The sequence below is a fragment of the Scyliorhinus canicula genome, chromosome 10 (genome assembly GCF_902713615.1).
Source record: "Scyliorhinus canicula chromosome 10, sScyCan1.1, whole genome shotgun sequence".
NCBI lineage: Eukaryota > Metazoa > Chordata > Chondrichthyes > Carcharhiniformes > Scyliorhinidae > Scyliorhinus > Scyliorhinus canicula.
The window spans coordinates 120,006,608-120,028,454 of record NC_052155.1 but is presented as its reverse complement, the minus strand read 5'-3'; the positions used below and the strand labels follow the sequence as shown (position 1 = coordinate 120,028,454).

Below are 21,847 nucleotides of genomic sequence, written 5' to 3'. Positions count from 1 at the left end.
CTGCCCTCGTCCAATATCCACACATGCCAATTCCAGCAAGGCAGACTGAAACCTGGTTAAAAACAGGAACCCCGGCTGATTTACTCCTGAGCTCTAACCCAAGGCAAAGCCTTATTGTGTAGCTTCGACTGCTGCGCCAGCTAACTCTACACAGACCACAAGCACGGAATCCAACATCTTCCTCGTCTATTTCCTTACGCCTCAGCGACTTGCTGGCTAAAGCCGGTCACTTGGTATCTCAGTTTGGGGTTTGTCCTGGTCTCTCGCCTTAACTTTGGACGGGAGATTGGCAGAATCCCCTGGATTTCGCTGAAGGTGTGGTGTGGGGGGGGAGGAAACTCCACGGAAATTGAACCTTCACGAGCCATATAGTGTAAGGTGACTTCGTTTTATTATCGCCAGGCCATGATGTACCCGTAGATCATCCTGTTCCCATCTTTTGGCACCTTTCAAACAAACTTTTGATGGGGCTCATTTTCTTTTATTGTACCATCCTGATGCCTTACAATCAAAAACTTTAAATAAAACGCTGCTCCACCCACTGCAAGATGGCCAACTGGTGTTGCAGAGATTTTAAAAAATATATATTTATAAAATAGCTCTGCATAGCCGTTTCTTTAAGGTACACGACGCCCGAGAGAAGTGAAAGCCCGCTATTGTAATATCACACTAACCAGCCCGCTATTGTAATATCACACTAACCGGCAGCGTCTTGACTGGTCATCTGAAATACACAATAATGGGAAATGTACTGCCTTCCGAAGAGGCTCTTCTAGAAATGGACAACATAATTATTAATTCAGCTCGCTACACTTCCTCTCTGACAGTTAGGGGCAACAATAGCAAATTGCAAACTAGCCCCACATTGCATGCATAGCTAACAGAATGGAACCAGTATAACCCGACCGCCTCATTGTATATTATTCCATAATAAAATGTTATTAGTGATTTCATTAAAGTTATGTTTTATTGATATAAAGTGTCATAAGCTATTATTTCTCAACCTTTTTCGTTTCTTTTACGAATAGTTCGCTGGAGGGTAAGATTAGGAAGGTAATTCTATTTACAAAAGTAACACATGTCAGTCAAGATAAACAGGGTGACACAATTGACTAGCTCCAGCTGATTATTTTAACAGCAGCGTAATTCTGCACCAAGTAAAATGAATGCAGTAAACTCTGCAGGTTTATTCAATGAGTGCCGGCTCTATTAGAGCCATTAACAAGTCGGGCTGTCAGAGTATAATGAAGGTAAATGATTAGTTAGTACAGCAGCTGAAGACTTCTTCAATGTAATAAGAGTTAATTAAAGTTTACCACAAGACACTACCTAAATCAAGATGTTGATTAGGTTTCAGGGTTTAGTACAAACAGACAATCGCTGGCAGTAATTAACAAAGCAATAATATAATGAAATGGAATAATAATTGTGAGGCAGAGAAAGACTCAAAAGTTTGCTGTCTGACTCATTTAAATAGGAATAACCAGAAAAATAAAAATGAGAGTCACGAGAAGCATGTTACGAAAGGAAAAAAAATATTTTTTGAGGTTCTCAATTTTAACAAATGTTAGACGAGCCTCTTCATACATAAGTGTAAGAAACTCTGATGTCAAATGTAACTGAGAATTCAAGTATTTCAGAGAAATGAGACTGGTGCTATTTGAACTCCAAGTTTGACATTTTCTGAAACTGTGCCCAATGCCCAGGTTCCTCACCTGGGGGAGAAAAAGGCCAAGCAAGGTGATATTATTTTAATACTAACAATTTAAAAATGCATTTGTTTTGCTTTGATTATAAACTTGTACTCAGAACACACCGAAATAAGACAGTTGTTTTTCTGGCTGCACTAAAGTAGGTCTATTTATTTTTACAGTTTTATTAAACTAAACTATTTCAGCTCCGTTTAATAAAAGGAACAATAACTCACAACACTGTGACAAAATACATATGCTAGAATCTTATACTCAGGACCTGTTATTTCTGCTAAATGCACTAGGTACTTTTTGTACCTAAACTTCTAGACTGTTTTTTGGCCACTGAAACTATGGCGACAATTATTCTTTACAAATTACCTTTTTTAAAGCCATTACAAAATCCAAGAGAAATGAAGCCTGATTCCCACTTCAAATGCTCAACTGCCTGAAAATACTTCCTACTTAATTTATTTGCACTGCTGAGGTATCACAGTCCCATCTTTATCCTTAGTATCACATTTTATCAATTTCTACCATCCAGAGGATGCACACAATAAGTTTACTAACCCTACATTTCCCCAGAGTCCCATTTGTGTTGTGTCCCTAGCACTGTACCAAAGTATCTTCTAAAGCCCTTTTGCCCCCTTTGGCACTCACAGACTCATTGGTCCTGACACTCTCACTTCATCCATGACAAATGATCTCATGACTGTGCTCAGATTGCACAAGACGGCTACTTTATGCACAACTAAATCATTAGCTTCTATCAGTGCATTTTGCTCATGTGAAAGTAGATTCCAGCCTATTAGATCCCTTCTCAACATTTTCCAAGATGATTTTGAGGTTGCTTTGCTTTTTTTTAAAGAATCCTTCATTGGCTAATAATACTTGCACATACATGGAATAGCTGCTTAGACTCTTGCTTTGTAGATCAGGCAGGATATGAGAAGGCTACTTAGTAAGTGCTTCTCAAGGGATTTCAGTAACTGTACTCAACCTCTGCCCTGCTGCAAACACTGTGCCAGATATCTGTCTGTTGTGTATCCTTTCTGCTCTGTTTTGTTTGGGGAGGGGGGTGGAAATCAGTGGTAGAAATACACTGTCCTTGTATTACTGTACATTTTGCTGAATACTGCACACACCGCTTTGACCAACACGACTTTGATGTTAATGCTACCATTTGCATAACAAATGACAATTAAATGATTTGCAAGAGCTTTCTGATTGAAACCCATGACACATTGCTTTATTTATTCACATCGTAATGTAAAGGTGAAAGAAATCTGCAATAATTTTTTCCTAATTCATTCATTTTGAGTAAAGGTATCAATAGTATCTGCTACAGGATAAAACTTCAGAGATGGAGTCACCTTCCTCCTCTCTGGAGTGCGTTCTACATTTTGGGACTCCAAAAGCAGCTCTTCAGATGATGTTCATATTGGCACCTGTCCCCTCTTATTGGGCCAAGGACAAAGTAGTCTGATGCGTGAAGCCTAGTTCATGAATTAATCGGAGGTGAGCGAGAGAAAGTGCTCCCTGTGATTTGCCTGTTGACAGCAAGCACTTAAACAGACCTGTATGACCAACAACACTTGACAGAGCTTAAAGGTTCCAGCTTTGCAACTTGCTTCATTTCAGCGAAGGGACATCTCTACCCTGCTTTCATACAACTTAAAAACCTACATGTCTGCACTAACTAAATGTGCGCCCTTTATAATGTGTCAGATAATTGCTGCCATCTCTTCATGCAGAGGGTGTACAAATTGAAAACCTGCTGCTCATGTTCATCTGTCAAAAGAAGCTACCTCCATGCAAAATCTACAACTGCCACAAAGAACAATGGGGAAAATTTAATTCACTTTAAATCCCTTTTAAACTTTAGAGGTTCAGTCAACCACAGAGACAATCATATAAAGACCTTTGTTACTTCAGCGATTCTTTGTTAGTGTTTTTAAACTATATTTTTGTATACCCAAGCAATATTAATATTAAGATATAAAGATTGTGAAATGGTTATTGAATTGACATAACTAATAAAAAGACCATGAATACAAAGAAGCCACTAACAGATCAAATAAAGATTTTAGAAGGAGTTTCTTTACACAGGGAGAGTAGTGAAAATGTGGAACTCACTGTCACATGCAGTAGTTGCAGCAAATTGCACAGACTCATTAAAGCAAAGGCTTGCTGCATACATGATGGAGAAGTTAAAAAGAGATTTTGGAAGCATTGATTAGATTGGGAGAAGACTTCTGCAGAGAATAAGCAGATGGACTATCACTTCTTTGGAGTTCTTAAGCAGCCAAAACATTAACTCTTATTTCTCTCTCCATAGATGCTGCCAGATCTGCTGTGTTTTTCCAGCACTTTGTGTTTTCATACCACCATAAACCAGTTGGGCCGAATAATCTTTTTCTGCACTGCAGGTTCAAAGCAATTCTATGCAGCATGTAGCTGTAATATCTCATCAAACCATTTCATACTATTTATTTAAATGCTGTAGATAAAGCACTATATGGTATAAGTTAATTTCTATAATCTCATGCAACCTCTTAAACTTTCAATGATCTAAGAAAAATATGCACACATTGCATATATTATGTCATATATAAAGTGTGTGTTCTGTGACAGCATTTATGATCTTACAGGAGAGAACTGCTTTGCCCAAAGGTATCTGTAAGACATGCCGTTTTCCCCTGCATTTGCTTTCACCCATCGTTTTCCCTTCTACATTAAACAGATCATAGATGTCAGCGTGCACACAGCTAATTCCTATTCTTTCTAAGAAGGTGTAGATATTTCTGGATCACAAGTGGACATTTCTTAATGGTAACATTGTATGGTTGCAGCAAGTCTCACCTATCTCAGACTTTAAATTGTTTCTATTAAGCAAATAATACATTGGTACTAAGTGCTCCCATAAAAGCTTATTCTCATTAAAAGGCATACACTGCATGTCAATTGAGGAGGCATTTCTAACTAGAATGCATCTATACTTTAGATGGTCTGGGAGTAACTTGCTTCTTAAAGAAAGCAGTTGATTAAATATTTGAAAAACATATAATTCCTATAATTATTGATGTTCTATTGTAGGCTTAATCATGGATACAATTTGAGTCTTACACAACAGAAGGTGGCATTAGTATAGTTATTCATTTTCAACATTATAGCAAAAGTGTTTAGAAATATGTGCATTTCAATTAAGAGAATAGCTTATCTATAATGATCGCTCTCAGTTCTATGACAGGCTGATAGCAGGCTAGTTTCAATATGGTAGGTTGTACAACCATTATATTTTGTCCATGCAGTCACATATTCCTGCCAAATTCATAATTTAAAAAACAAAATATACTTTATGGTTTTGTGGTGTTGTTCTGCTTTGTTTATTTGTCACTATAGTAGTATGATGTTAAATCCAATTAATTCATATGTTTATTGCTAAATCAAGGAGCCTATTCTGCTTTTTCATTTTGCAGTGTTAGTGTCCTCTTTTTAGTGTTGATTATGTTGTAGCTAAATGTTGCAAAATGGTTCAGAATGATTATCTCTGCTAAAACAAACATAAATCAGACTTTTCATTTTTTTTTAAACTGAGTATTTGCCAATATGATTTATGTAGTTCCTTCAACAAGAAAATACAGTATAGTATTGGATGGCCCATGTCTCTCAGGATTACAATTTAATGGACAGGATGCAGGATTCTTTCCTATAGAAGCTGAGCATATATCAGTATTAGTTGTACATTTCAAGTTTTATCACAGATGAATTCTATTCCTGTAGTAAAATACACTGGACTGCTTTGCATGCCAGCAAAATGTAATTAAAGTGTAAGTGAAAAACTGGGTGTATCCAATCTCCTCCTTTCCTTTAACCAGAGCAATTCCAAAGCTTGTGGATTGTACTTATTTAGATATGGTGGAGCTAATTTGGGAAAAAAAGGAAAGCACCTCACATAAGCAAGAGACATCTCGATTGTTTAAAGCTATTTTGTGATTAAAAATAAAACTTAATAATCTTGTCAGAGTGAGTTGCTACGTGAATCAATCCACCTCTTTTGCACAGTGGTTTCACTCATACTTTGTAACAACTGCATTTGTACAGTCTGTCCAATAGCCTCACTGGATTACTTCAACATCATTACAATTATTATTTTTGTAATTTAGAGTCATTTAGCTATTCTTCCTCTATACTACGAGAACACGGGCAAATTGTAACCAGCTACTAACCTGCCTGTCATTCAATTCTGCAGGGACTGGAAATGTGCCAATTACAGCACATGACAGTTTATTAAATGTGTTTAACACAATTATAAAATATGCCAATCTTTAGAGAAACAGAATATAACACATTTTTCTTGGTAAAATAGTCATACGCAAATTAAGCACCAACATACAGTTGCTGTGAATTCAGTTATAGTATTGCAAGTGCCCTGAAGCTTTTACAGTTTAAGTAATTTCACATTAAAAATTAACCTGACAAGACCTTTATTCAAATGACAAGTATGTGCATATAGAAGTTTTGTGAACTGGTAGCAAACAATAGGGGTCAACAGCTGACAGTCTATGTCTACACTCGTCTGGGGCCTGAAACTGTTACTTATTACAACCTAAACCCATGTGAAATCTTTTTAAAGTATACATAGGTTAAATAATTATTTAAAGAAGGAATGAATATCTCACTTTATCTTATCAAAAATACACCTGTGGTATTTTCACTTTCAGAATGATAATAAAGTAAAGATTCACTTATCACTTTGGCAGCTGTTGACCAATAAAAAAATATTTTCTTCAAATAGTATTTCCAACAAAGTTTTAATCACAGTTAAAACAAACTAAACACAGCATAATAAAATGGTGATTTTTTTCCCCACAATAAAATGTATTTGTCAACGTTGTATATCCATAGAACACTGCTTCTAACTTTTATTGGGGAAAAATCTTTACCAAAAGGAAATAATTGAACATCCTTGATACTGGTGGTCAATATTTGGTTTGTGACATGCCTGTTCTTCTAGCTCTCCTGTATACAAACCTTTTTTAACAGCCCCAAGCTGCACCATTATCATACATATTACTTCACAAGAGGAGAGAATCCAAGGGAATTCCATAAAGCTGCTGAAATATGAGACTATGCTTGTTTTCTCAAGTCTTGGACAAATACATCTTTAGAGTGAGCTGAGCATTTGGAGGGAAAGGGGAGGGGGTTGGGGGGGGGGGGGGGGGGGGGGGAGGAAGAAGAGCCTGCATTTTCATCTTCCTTTCATCTTAGTCATTCAGTCAACCATTCAGTCTGCCATTCAACAGTACTTTTCATTATGCAAAAAAATGCTAATCCTTTTCCGATGCTTTCACACTTGTATAAACCTCCATTTCTCCAACTGAAAAGCAATTATATCAGTTTACGTTTCTGTCAAAAAACAGGATTAATTCTGGAACAGCAAAATCTCTTCTTTTTTCATATTCTGTTATCGGAACCGAGAGAGATTATTAGTGAAGGTATTTCCACAATGCAAAGCTACACTTGCTTTTAGGCTGTGATTTAATTGGCCAAAGAAAAACAGCTTTAGTTACTGCGGAAACCCTTTTCAGCAACAGAATTGACCTTTCCTTGCTGAGGTCTGAATAGAATGAACCTGAAACTGGTCTATTAATCAGAAACAAATTATGAAAGAATGTAGCTGGACTGTTTGACACTGTGCTGTCTTAGGACACTCAGTAAAAGCTAAGTAACAATGTCCTCTTCATGGGTAATGAAGAACCATGACAAATGAGACAGAGAAACTATTCGTTTGCATATGCAAATTCCTATACAAAGGAAACATGTACAAACAAGTGTCGTTGTAAGGTGGATTAGGCAAACAAGGCTTTCTTTTAAGTCACTCCACAGCCCTGAACATTAGTCAGCACAATTAACCCAGTTACCATGGTGACTAATGAAATTTTACCATGGTATGAGTTAAATTAGAAAGCTAGTTATGTGTTTCCTCTACCCAGCTCAAAATTCATTATTTTCTCCAGAACAATAATGCAATTGTGCTCGACTGATCTCTGCCAGCTCAACAAGCCTCTAAATTGACAATTTGCATATGTTAATATAATTAAGTACTAATTACATGAAAGTTGTACATATTCGCATGCACTTTCCCTGGGTGCTGTTTAGCTTGAACTCCATCCAAGTTTTTAACCCTAAAAGAGATTCTAACCAGAAAAGAATTGTTGTGTTACACAGCCCTGAGGCTGAAACAGAAGGGCCCTACACATAATACATTAAGCCTACTGCTAGTTTCTTATCTTTCCACCCACAAAAGTTGTTGATATTGTGGGTATGTGAACTATACCAAGCTGCCAGCATTTCTGACTTCAAATCACAGCTTCAGTTCTGTCAACTGATGTAGCGCAATAATTAACTCACACCAATTGCTCACAGCACAATGATTCAACCAGTCACATTTCCATTTGTGGATTGTATGATACAAAATAACGCCCCCCCCCCCCCCCACAAAAAAAAAATCATTGGAAAACTCATACATAGTTATATAAAATATCTGTTTTGTATGATTTTATTGGTATCAGCTAGCTGTATATGAAAATACTTGTGCTGTTGAGGAGGATGAAAAATTCCCCATGAAGAGTTTTTAAATATTGAATCTATGGGATAAAGTAAATTTGAAGTCACACATCCACAATAGCAGCACATGTGAAATAAATATAACTTTTCAAAGCGAAAGGGAAAGGAATTTTTGGCAAAATAGACAGCTTGCATGGATTAAGGAGCCTTTGTCCTTTCTCATATGCATTTCTTTTCGCAGACTAAATTGACCGAGTCTGCTCCACATTTTTAGGAAGGAACATTTTACACTGAATGGAAAACATGTTCTGCAGTGTATGAAAATTGTTGCAGCTGCATCTGAACTTCATCCAGATGGTTTACAATCGTAAAAATAACCTCGCTTTTACTATTTTCCCACATTCTGATATAAAACCTTGACTGCATGTTTCCTTTCGATTGAGTGGCTCAAATAGAGAGGAGGAGAGTGGGAGGGAGAAGAGAGAGAGAAAGAGAGAGAGAGAGACATACACACACACTTGAAATTGACACTGATTCCTGATTTGAGCCCTAACACATTCAGCAATGGCAGTGGGAATACGACTACTTCAGTGAAACAGTAACTGTTTTCCAATACCAGTGTACATTCACCCTCTGAACTGCAATGAAGAAAGGGTCTCCTCAGATTTACAGACAAGCACATATACACAGACCACATTGACAAAATCATGTGCAATAAATATAATGGAGTTTTTAGGTTAAAATCTGAAATATGTGTATTTTTCAAATTTTGGCTTCAGTTTTGTTATTTTAGATAGTTATTGCATTTAACACTCTGGACTGATAAATAATGCCTGACTCAAGAGTCTTTAAGAATTTGAATTGCCGCAGGGTATCATGTTTGTTTAAAAACTACCTTGATCCCAAAGTTACATGTTAACCTATGTTTTTGCCTTTACAAAACTTTTCTTCTGTACTTTTACTGGTAAATTTGTTCACTAACGCTAACACCAGCAATTGCTGACTGTTTCAATATGCAGAAAAAATGTTTTAAAATTGACAGCACTGTCACCTGACATGACAGTTGCCTTGATATGTTGCGAGCTTTTACCTGTCAATAAACCATCACCAAATCTTCACTTGGTGATGGAAATATTAAAGCCCAGCCCCACTAAATATATTCATGCTATTTATAGATCTGACAAATAATAGTGACGAGCAGATATACTGCTAGGCTAACTCTTAATAAGTTTGATGGCGTCACTTGCACGTCAGCAGCAAATTCCTGGTGATAATTTACGCAAACATAAAAATGGATTTTGAGTGGGAAATCTAAGTGAAAATATTGAAGTGAAGAATACATCACTTCGAAGCAAACAAAGTAGCGTGTGGCAACCAATTATGCTGCTGGTGATTGAATTTAAAATGTTTATGTCAGGGTAGTTAACTTTTGTTGTCAGTCTTTTTTTTAAACCACTGTGCAGGATTTTATCCTCAAATCTGTTGAAAATTGTGTTGCGTCATCAACAAACAATTTGTCTTCCACTATTAAAATTAAAGTATAATTATTTACTCCTAACATATTGTCATATGATTAACATAATATTTTAGGTAGTAACCAATATTATGAACCTGCCTTTCTCAGGCCTCTAACTTATCGCATGTCAAATTCACAACAGGGCCACATATTAATGGAGATTGCCAGATTCCTTGGGATACCTTCCCTGTTCCAAGCTATGGAAAAGAAAGAGATAGGGGGAAAAGGCCACAAAATAACGTTCTGCAGTGAAGGATTTTAAATCACTAAGCCTCTTCTAATAGACTGGAGACTTATTGAGGTAGAAACCATAAAAAATGAAGAAGGGAAATTTAATCCCTGAAATATTGATTTGCACATTAATATCATATAGGGTGAGGGCAATTTGGCTTCATGGAAATGACACATTGTCGACCCTCGGTGAAGTCAGAACCAATCTTACAGCTGAACATGTCTGAATCTCAAGAGTTATTAAGGGCTTTCCTTCTTGCCTTTATGAGTTTTCCTCTGCCTACCAATTCCATGTTAAATGTATTATCTTTAAGAAATAATTGTAAAACCTCAGGGGTTTTTCCAGTTAATGGAAGGGAGGCTAAACCACATCAGATTCTGAAATGCAACATTAAACCCTTGCAATCAACAAAGCCACCTCAGTTCTGCTTCTATCCAGTGCAGGCTATAATATTGTTATTGTGGATAATCTAATTTCACTGTGTAAGTTTTAGCTTATGGTTAAAGTGCCAAGAGAATATTACAGAATATATGAACTGATTCACCCAGCCCCTCTTATTTGATTAGCCATTTTGCAACATCAGGTTTTTAAAGAATATCAATACAAAATTAAAGGAAATGATTGCATAAAAACACGTTTCTTGCACCATTTTTAAAAACGCTTAACTGCACAATCTGAGGGGATAAGGTTCTAATTTAATTGTGGATGGAACATGGCAAACGTCAATGAGAGTACTGCATGATAATAATCTATACAAATCTCATTCTTAATCATTTCAAACTGAACAACGTTTAATAAGTTAACCTACTGTATTTACAACTATTGTTACAGCCTCAAATATTTTATTAGGGCCACTGACTAAATAATATTAGGACGAAAAAAAGGTTATTATTGTGTCGACCAAAGTGCTTCTCTTGGTTTTGGATATAACGAATGTTAAATGTTAGCATTTGGCACCGTTCGATTACTGAAGTATAACCCGGGTATCGTTCTCCCAGAGAAAAAAGGTGGAACACAAAAACCATTCGCACTAAATACCTCTGTCGCTAAATGTGTCCCTGTGTTCATATACATAATCCATGTGTGTTTATATAGATATGTCTTTACAGCCACTGCAAAAATCTTTGGATGTACCTTTTAGAAGAACGTTAAATATTATATCGCAAGTCAACTCGCCCGTCTAAGCCGCATCTATTTTGTTTTCTTTTGGACCTTTGTAGACAGTATGGAAAAAAAGTGAAAGTATTTATTTCTAATGGTGGCGGTTTTAGACAATTGAGTCCTTTCGTATCCAAAATGGGAAAACACAATCTCCGGGAACTTGGAAATGAATGGTTTTCACGCGACGTTTCCATGCCTTTTTCTGAATCTTAACTATTTTTAACCCAAGGTTTGGTGTCGGATATCTGGAGGTTTGTGTCGACAGTTGCTGCTGCAGTGATGAAGGGGAGAGAGTGCGTTACATACCCAGCCTTTGCTCTGAGTTTAAACGATCGATCCCCGTGTCACTGTCGTGTCCCAATCGCAGAAGTCTGCCCCGAACGAAAAGGCAGGGCTACTATATACAAGCTTCAATAATAATCAAAAATACAGAACACAGCGGAATTAGGGCGACGCGAGTTGAGGCGCGGATATGGCTGTCTGGAGCTCCGTATGGTGTTAGGAAAGACAGGGAGACACGGGGATGAGTCGGAACGGATAATAATGTGCGATACGGATTGGGGGCGAAGAGTTTTAGCTCGGCTTTTGGCAGAAAGAGCAACGGTTGCTTATGGAAGCAAACACACACACATACATACAGAGCAAGATACTGGAGACACAGACTGGACACACACACACACACAGAAAGAGACTGGACATATACACACACAGAGCAAGAGACTGGACACACACAGACACATAGAGCAAGGACTGGACACACACATACACACACATAGAGCCAGAGACTGGACACACACACACACATAGAGCAAGAGACTGGACACACACACATAGAGCAAGAGACTGAACACTCAAGAGAGCCAGAGACTGGACACACACACACACAGGTCCATCCAGAGACCAGGGGAGCGTGTCTGCCTTCAAGTTCATCATCATCACCATGAGGTCTGATCACCCTGGGAGCATCACCCTGCAATAAACACACAACCTGCTGCTGCCGCTTGCCTTCTTGCCCAGGCTGATGTATGAGTTTGCACTCCGGCCGAGCTCGCTGCCTGCTCCCTCAGCCTTCCAGCAGCTCGGCCCCACACACTGCCAGGTAAAAAAAAACCAGCAACAAAAGAAGACAGCGAACTAAATGGTGTTTAAAGTTGGGGCTCGGATCCTCGCGAAAAGAATGTTAAAAACGAGAAGGATTATTTTAGTAAAGTGAGGAGGGGGAGGGGGGGGGGGGCATTAAAGGTCGGTGATAGCCTTTGGTTTTATAAAAAAAAGGCAACTTTTTGGTACAAAGAAATTGGTTTTTTTTAAGTCTAACTCGATGGTTGTTAGAATTGCAACTGGGGGTCGCCTTTCATTGGAAAGGGGGCAGGAGGAAAGTGAACAGTTTTAGCGCTGGGAGACAGAAAAGTGCGGGCGCTTGGAGAGCGTCGCTAACTTCCCCCTTTCTCTGTGTGTGTGTGTGTGTCTCTCTCCGAGCAGAAACTCCTCCATCTGAGACCCCCAAAAGAATGAACAAGTTGTGCCTGCAAGTATTTTCACTGGGAGGCGAGGCAATCTGACAGCTCGATCTCTCCCTGATGTGTATCTACATGTCCTAAAAGTCACACGATCGCTCTCCTGTAAACACCAGGTACCCGATCTCTCCAGGAAAAAAAAACCTCCTCGAAGTCAACCGCGTTGAGAGACAAACCCGTTTTCCTTTTGTAAGCCCGCTTTTAAAAATGTTTTTGGCGAGAGAAAGAAAGAAAATCCAGTCACGAGAAAGAGTGCGAATCGATAACGCAGCTCATTGTGCCACCGAGATAATACTGGCTTACCGCTTAATAAAGTGCAACTTACTATTTTCCCTCGCAGCCGCCTCTTCTTCTTTATTTTTTTTTGTTATAATGACATTAATTATTGTCACATCCACTGGCCGCTCCCCCCCCCCCCCCCCCGATTGTTTTTTTTTGGAGGGGAAGAAAAAAGAAAAAAAAAAGATCCCTGGCCAACAGGCGCGCGGACGTGAAGCGGTCCTTTGGGCCCGGCTGTGTGAGCGCTCTCTCGTCGGCTTGCGACCGCAAACGGAAAAGGGAAACTGGAAATGAAAATCCGATATATCTTTATTCTGCTAATTATTTTGCCCTGTAAAAAATGGCTGATTAAGTTGAGTGCGCATGTGTCTTCATTACCGATGCACGACGGGAAGGTGTAATTAGTGAGGTGATCAACATTCAAAAGATTGGACTTGACGCTTTGAAGTTGAAGCCACGGTGGCCGCTAATGGAGAAGGTCCCAAGGCTGACCCAGAGCAGCGCCTCAGACACACAGCCAGTCAGAGAGGGGGCGGGCGGGGGTAGAGACACACACACACACACACACAGGGACACAGATACCCAAACACACCCAGGACAACGCAGCTCTCACTCTCATATCTCTGCACAAAGACACACACTCATTAGGGGCTTTAACAATCTACCTCTGATTTAACACAAGGGAGAGAGAGAAACAGTACTGCAGCGATAAACACACATACACAGGGACATAGATACCCAAACACACCCAGGACACGACAGCTCTCACTCTCATATATCTACACAAAGACACACACACACACATTAGGGGCTTTAACAATCTACCGCTGATTTAACACAAGAGAGAGAGAAACAGCACTGGAGCGATGAATGCTCACACACACCGGGAGACAGACTCCAGAAAGCGGATTCACCAAAACGAAACAACAACAAAAAAAGTCACATCATACACAAAGGTCTCCGTCCGACCTCTGGAAGGATCCGGACTCTATACGGCGTGGAGTCAGTTTTTTTTTTGTTAAAAGTATGTGTCCCCCTGCGTAACCGCTGTGTAAATACAATTAGACGCGTTTTAGCAAGTTGGAAGTAAGGCGAAAAGTCATCAACTCACAACAAAAAAAAATCGAGCTTCTCCCCCCCCCCCCCCCCCCCCACCTCCACGCGACCAAATGAATGATTTCTCAGAGAAAAATGTGTCGAAAATAATTCGCATCGGGCGATCTGAAATAATACAGTTTCGCTGCTTTTTATAGAATCAGGCCATTCAAATCAAAAACTAAAAAAAAATACGAGGGCAAATAAACACGAGAGCCCAATAAGGTTAAAAAAATCAAAAAGTCAGCCTTGTCGCTTTCACGCTAATCGCTTCTTTTCAATGAAACACTACCTATATTGATTGCGTTGATATCTGATCTACTGACGTGACTTTGCAACAGGAATCTAAATGACAATTTCCCTCTATTTTAATGTTTGTGTCTATAACCTTGATTGTATTTAAACTGAAATAACGCGTGGCTGTCGTAGGGGCTGATTTTGTTTCAGATAGGTCTTAACAGCTGTGGCAAACCCTACCTTTTATTTTGTTCTCCTCTGTCCCTCACCCTTAATAGTCGCTATCGAATAAGACACTAAGGATGTTAATCGTTATGAGAGAATCAGGAGATCTCCACTTATCTGGGGGGAAAATCGAAGGCACTTTATTCAGCGTTGGGTTAGAGGATATGATAAGGCTGGTGAGATAGTGTGGTGCCACATGTTTCTGTGTCCATTTCTCTCGCATTCTATTCCTCCCTCTTTCTCTTCCATGCTGCTGTGTCGTGAGAAGTCTCTATCAGGGTCTCTGTGTACGGTGGCCGCCAGTAGCCCTCAATTCGCCTTCTTGATCTCTCCCCTTGTCTATCACATCGTCTCTCTCTCTCTGTGAGACTCTGATCGCTCCACACCAACCCATCAGCACTGCTTAAATGTTAGGGACCCGAGCCCCAGACACCTCGATAACCCTCACTTCCCCCGGGGGGCTATTTGCCAAAGGCGCCGTGATTACTATTTATTTTTTTGGGGGGGGTGGGGGGACCTCTCAGTATCTTGTTCAAAAGACGCTAACAAACCGTACGTTGCTGATCAGCGATGGACAACACACAAAAACAATCTTTTCCTACACTTGGTGGATAAAGTTAAGAATTTTGTACCGAGCCAAAACGATTTTCCATTTCAATGATAAATACATATTGATCGGCTTGAACTTCCAACAACAAACTTATCTAGCCTTTAAGTTACAGTTCAACCTGCTATACTTTGTTGCTCTAATGCAACAAAAACGGGAGAAAAACGCGACCCAGGAACAGAACTTTTGCAATAAGAAATACTTTGATAAGTGAAATAATGGTTATTCTACATTAGATGTTTTACTTTTCAAATCCTTTTGAATCTCAACCATTTTCGCTGGCTAAAACGCGCTTCTTAAATTTCACTACATTATCGCCCACGATTAAAATCTTTAACTCAGTTGGAAAAGAGCGCATGCTTCTAGTTATTTAAAATATATATACAACAAAGTGTTAGACAGTCATTTCAGGATTCGATTTAGATACAAATTGTAACAAGTTAAAAAGTAGTTCGTGCATTTACCTGTGTTTCATCTCCAGCTCTATCAATCCTTTATTCTATAGATCTTTGTAATTTGATTTTAGGGATTTATTTTGCACACAATGTGGCAGATCTTTTTTTCTCTCTCTCTGTTGACGGGAAATGTATACGATGAACACGCCTGGCGCCCTCTGGGGCTTAAAAGGTCATCACTTTGACAGCAGGCTGACCACCATCTCCTCCCGGGTTCAGCCTATTGTTTATAAACACAGAAATATATACACCATTTCCTATCACTTAACAACAGAATTTTCACTTTCTATCCTGGATAAGTCATACCGCTCAACACGCAAGACGCGTAATAATGAACACTCTATAATGTAAGATTATCAAACCACACATTGTTCAACTTTTGCTAGAAGCATAGACAACGCCAGATCATTTGAAGGAAAAAAGTATTTTTTTACCTCAGGAATTTTATCGATCACCTCTTTCCTGGACACACTCATTTAAAACGAACTAAAAACGTTTGCAAAAACCCACGGATTTAAAAGGTTGTCATCCCCAAAGTGTCCAGCGCAGCAGGCCCAGTAGAAAAATGTGATAAATAAATTCGAGACTGAGCGCTGCCTCTCTCAATGCGGACATATCTGAGTTTAATTTAATATTCCGCAATCATATTTTATAACGCAAATAATTCACGCCTATATTTCCAGCGGATACTGCATGGGACCAAAGGATTGCACTTAACCGCAGATAATTCACAGCAGATATAAATTAGTACATTGATCATTCCACTTTTAATATCACCATATTTTTGGTTATCGCTGTGAAGTATTCTAAACATGTTAATACCTCAGCCCATGCTTTACATTTTCTGAGCTCTGGAAAGAAAACAAATTAAATTCTCACACTACCAAATCGTTAAATAATTTATAATCGAGTAATATGGACTAGATGTACCCTATGTAAAACACTACCGTTAGCCCATTGATCTAGTCTTAGATCGATTCGATAAACGGAAATCTATCAAAGCGCTTAAATGTGACATATCATTTACAATCAAACATTTACTCCCACAACGAAAAAAGGGTTATTTCATGTGAAAAAGAAACATATTATACTTGACTTAGTCTATTGATCATGAGTATAATTAACTTGTGCCTATCATAAACTTCGCAATTAAAGCATGTATTTACGATCTGGTTTTGAACAAATATACCTATTTAAATGTTTCACGTCCCAATTTTTCAAAAATCTGATTTTTTGCATGTCTGGCATCCTTAAAACGCTTCAAAATTAAACATAAATAAACGATCCATTTCGCATTGTGTGCGGAAACAATGCACTGTTTCACCCCTGTTTCGTTTGTGCGTTTTTTTTGCAAGAAGGATTCACAATTGAATGGCAACCTCTTCTAAACACCGCATAGTTTAATTTGTACACTGGTATAATTGGTACAATTTTTTAAAAAATCAAACTATTGCCACGACATTTTAGCACCTCGGATTCTAGAATGAGAACACTCACTATAAACATCTTTGAACAATGTCCTGTGATGAAATGGAAACATATAACAGATGTATATTTGCGGTGTTGGGTCATACTAATCCCTGCTTTGCCCACGTCTATGTTAGATTACCCAACACTATTGTTTCAGATCTCCATTTTTTCTTCAAAAAATTCCACTAAATGGCGACTATCAAATTCTGACAATGTAAATTCGAACTGTTGCTGTACAATCGTTATTTTTATTTGTTAAAGAAAATCGATGAAATTGCCTCTAAAGTACTTAGTGAGGCGTGTTTGTACCGACTAGGGGAGAATACTAAATACAGTGGTTGGTCGATGAAAATTGAGTGGTTAGGAAATGTTTAAGTACACGCTCCTTAACGCTTGACTTGGTGACTGAAATGCTGCCGCTCTGATCTTTCACACTCTTCCTCTTTTCCTTTTTCCTACTCTTTTGTGTGTGTGTGTTTTAACCAGCAGCCTCCCTTTTTATCCACCTCCTCACTTCCTTGATCCTGAAACTGTGTTCTGATCTCTTTCATATTCTTCTTTCCTTCTCCCGGACTCGCTTCATTTTATTCGTTTCCAGAGACTTCCCTTTCGCCTTTCAAAAAATATTTTCGCTATCAAGGCTCCCCCCCCCCCCCCCCGTCACGCTCCCATCTCCTCCAGGTTTTACTCTCTGTGAGCCCACAATTAGACCGTGACGCTATATTCCGTTCATTTCACCCTCTCTTGCTATTCTCACTGGCTTGTCGTTATTTTATTCATGTCCACCCCCCCAAAAAGAAACTTCGCATTGTATTTTCATTTTATTTCCCCACTTTAGACCATAACGTCTCTTCAATTTCCTCTCGCCCCGTCTTCTACGGAGCTGTTACTTCTATTTGATGTTTCCTTCAACTTTCTATTCTTCCTGTTTCCTCACCCTATGCGCCCCCCACTTCTTTTTCTCCTTCCCTTCCTCTTTGTTCATTTTCTCCTTTCCCATCCTTGTCCTTCCTCTCTCCTTCCACCCAGAATATCCTTGGTCCCTAACACTGAAGACTCCAATTTCTTTCGGATCAAAGTTTCAAGCCCCCTTTGTGTGCCTTCCCTGCATTTTCCCCTCGTTTCCTCACATATCCTCTTTGACTTTCTTCTTTGTATTCTCGCTTCCTTTCTCAGTATTTTCTCCGCCTTTTCACCCTGCCCCTGTATATCGATCATTTAACCATTCCCTTCATTCTTCCTGGGCTTCTCATTTTATCCTTCAGTGCAGGATTCGAGTTTCTCTTGACATTTTCACATTTCGTGCTCTTTCTTTCCATTTCCACTTTCTGCTTCTCCCCTATTTTCTCATCTTCTGCATCAGTCTCTCTGATACTTTTTCTTCTCCCTGAGCATTTTGTCACTGTCCCAGTTTTCTCTCCCCATTTACTCCAGGCATTGTAATTCCATTTTCTCATTCCCACTTTCATCTGTAATTTCTCACCTGCTCTCTGTGCCTCTACATTTTCTCTTCCTTTCTTTCCCCTGCCTCATGCTGCATTTCCCATTTTGTCGAAAGTTCAAATACACTTCTCACATTTGGCACCCAAATGTGAACTTCCACTTTCTCTTTCACTGCCCTTTCTCTCTCCATTCCAAAATCATTTCTAACCAGCATTTATTTACATTTTCTCTGCATCGCTCATTCTCCTTTCTGTGCATTTTCCAGTCTCAATCTGTCGCTGCACTTGTCTTATTTTTCACTCTCCCCTGAATCATGCAGACTGGCTGGGAACTCAGTGGGATTCCCACCCAAACTCATCTTTTAGCCAACCCCTCACTGAATGGACGGTGGCACACAGGTCAGCAGTTAATGCCAAGACAACCATCAAGCAAGATTGCGAGCACAGAGCAAAGTGCCAATCTACACAGCTAGAGCCAGCCATAGACTGCAATTGCACAGCACACTTTGAAACCCAAACAATGGGGTTATTTTGGATTTAAGAAAAATACAATAACCTACGACTGCAAAAATAGTATTACATTTTAATCTTGCACAATATGTAAAAGTATTGATTACCATTTTTCAACAACCTAGCTGGAGGTTATGCCCTGTAACTACATATATTTTAAGTCAGTGAATATATATTGCAACAGTAATTTCAATAGGCAAAAATATTGATGTTGCGATCATTTTTTTGTCCATTTTTAAGATCTCAGCATTGCTGGCAAGATTACTGCTCATCCCTTTGCTCCGATAAAGTGCTGTCACGTTGTCTTCTTGAATTGCTGCAATCTGTGTGGTGGAAGGTACTCCCAAAATTCTGTCAGATATGTAATTCCAGGGTTTTGACCTAACCACAACAAGGAGTGGTGACATGGTGGCACAGTGGTTAGCACAGCTGCCTCACAGTGCCTGGGACCCAGGTTCAATTCCGACCTCCGGTGACTCTGTAGAGTTGGCACTTTCTCCCCGTGTCTGCGTGGGTTTCCTTTGGATGCACCGGTGTTCTCTCACAATCTAAAGATGCACAGGTTAGGTGGATTGGTCTTGATAATTTGCTCCTTAGGTGAGTTTACAGGGTGGGCTATTGGGCCTAGGTAGGATGGTTCTTTGAAAGGGTTGGTGCAGACTCAATTTCTTTCTGCACTGTAGTGATTCTACGATAAATGTTCAAGCCAGGATGATGTGTGACTTTAAAAAAAAATCTTTATTCTCACAAGTAGGCTCACATTAACACTGTAATGAAGTTACTGTGAAAAGCCCCTGGTCGGCACATTTCGGTGACTGTTCAGGTACACGGAGGGAGAATTCAGAATGTCTAAATTACCTGATAGCACGTCTTTCGGGTCTTGTGGGAGGAAACCGGAGCACCCGGAGCGAGCCCACGCAGACACGGGTGAACATGCAGACTCCGTATAGACAGTGACCCAAGCTGGGATTTGCACCTAAGACTCTGGCGCTGTGAAGCCATAGTGAAAAAAAAATGAAAATCGCTTATTGTCACGAGTAGACTTCAACGAAGTTACTGTGAAAAGCCCCTAGTCGGCACATTTCGGTGCCTGTTCAGGTACACGGAGGGAGAATTCAGAATGTCTAAATTACCTGATAGCACGTCCTTCGGGTCTTGTGGGAGGAAACCGGAGCACCCGGAGCGAGCCCACGCAGACACGGGTGAACATACAGACTCCGTATGGACAGTGACCCAAGCTGGGATTTGCACCTAAGACTCTGGCGCTGTGAAGCCATAGTGAAAAAAAAATGAAAATTGCTTATTGTCACGAGTAGACTTCAACGAAGTTACTGTGAAAAGCCCCTAGTTGCCACATTCCGCCGCCTGTCTGGGGAGGCTGGTCCTGGAAACGAACCGTGCTGCTGGCCTGCTTGGTCTGCTTTAAGAGCCAGCGATTTAGCCGAGTGTGCTAAACCAGCCCCTCGCTAAACCAACCAGTGCTAACCACTGTACTACCATGCTGCCCATAAGGATTGCAACTTGGAGGTTATAGTGTTTCCATGCCTTTGTCCTTCTAGGTGGTGGAGGTCATGGGTTCAGGATTGCCACAGGAGTTTTGGTGGGTTGGTGGATTGTGCCCTTTAGATGGTACACGTTGCAGTCAAAGAGGGGCTGTACATTTAGACTAGTGGATGATGTACCAATATCGCAATTGCTTTGCTCTGAATAATGTTGGGCTACTCAAGCAATATTTGTTAGTGGATCATCCAAGCAAATAGAGAGTACTCCATAATTCCCTTGACTTGTGCCTTTCTGGACAAACTTTGGGGAATAAGGAAATAAGTCACAGTATTTTTTTGAGGCCAGATCTGGGATACTGTCTGCAGTTTTGGTCTCCATATTTCAGGAAAGGTATACTTGCATTGAAGATAGTACATAAAAGTTTAATTAAATTGGTTCCTGGGATGAGGGGTAATTCTATGATGAACGATGGAGTAAATTAGGCTACATTCTCTGGCATTTAGAAGAATAGAAGGCAATCTTATTGAAACATATTGGATTCCGGAGAGGCTCGAGAGGGTAGTTGTTAAGAGATTGTTTCCTCTGGCTGGTTGGGGAATCTAAAATATGGGGACAAAGTCTCAGGATGAAGGGTTGATCGTTTAGTAGGAGTGGAAAGATGAAAAATTAATTCACTCACTTACGATCAACATCCTGGGGGTTACCATTGAGCAGAAACTGAACTCGATCAGCCACATATACACTGCAGCTACAAGTGCAGGTCAGAGTTTGGAAATTCCGTAATGAGACACGCCTTCACTGTCTCATTCTCATGTCCATCATCTAAAAGGCACAAAACAGGAGACTGATGGAATACTATCCATTTGCTTGGATGAGTGCAGCTTCAACAACACTCAAGAAGTTTAATATCATCCAGGACAAAGCAGCCTGCATGATTGACACCCAATCTATCACACTAAACATTCACTTCCTGCACCACCGACATGTGTACCATCTCCAAGATGCACTACAGCAACTCACCAAGGTTCTTTGGCAGCAGCATCAAAACCCATTACCACTGCCAGGTGGAAGTAGAGCAGCAGATGCATGGGGGCACCAAAACCTGCAAGTTCCCCTCCAAGCCACTCTGACTTGGAATTGTACCAGAGTTCTTTCACTGCTGCTGGATTAAAAACCTGGAACTCCCTCCATAACATTACTGTGGGTGTATCTACAGCACATGGACTGCAGCGGTTCAAGATGGCAGGTTATCAATTTCTCAAGGGCCATTAAGGATGGGAAAAAAATTCTGGCATACCCAGTGACGCCCACATCCTGTGAAACAATTTTTGAAACAT

General features: G+C 39.8%; 1 protein-coding gene and 1 long non-coding RNA gene across 5 annotated transcripts in view; one reads left to right on the top strand and one right to left on the bottom strand.

Annotated features, from left to right (window-relative positions):
* Window positions 1–15,736, bottom strand: part of zfhx4 (zinc finger homeobox 4) — a 288,475-nt gene extending 272,739 nt beyond the window's left edge. For 2 of the 4 annotated variants that reach the window (XM_038809647.1, XM_038809650.1), the window contains exon 1: window positions 13,013–13,096. The gene's annotated coding sequence lies outside the window, so the exon portion shown is untranslated. Of the gene's footprint in view, window positions 1–11,476; window positions 11,551–13,012; window positions 13,097–15,594 lie in introns of those variants that run through there. The other 2 variants (XM_038809648.1, XM_038809649.1) reach the window with 2 other exon arrangements.
* On the top strand, window positions 11,952–13,015 carry LOC119972632. The gene is made up of 2 exons (XR_005462122.1): window positions 11,952–12,269; window positions 12,653–13,015. It is a non-coding gene; the product is annotated as an uncharacterized LOC119972632 (long non-coding RNA).
* Window positions 15,737–21,847: the final 6,111 nt, after the last annotated feature.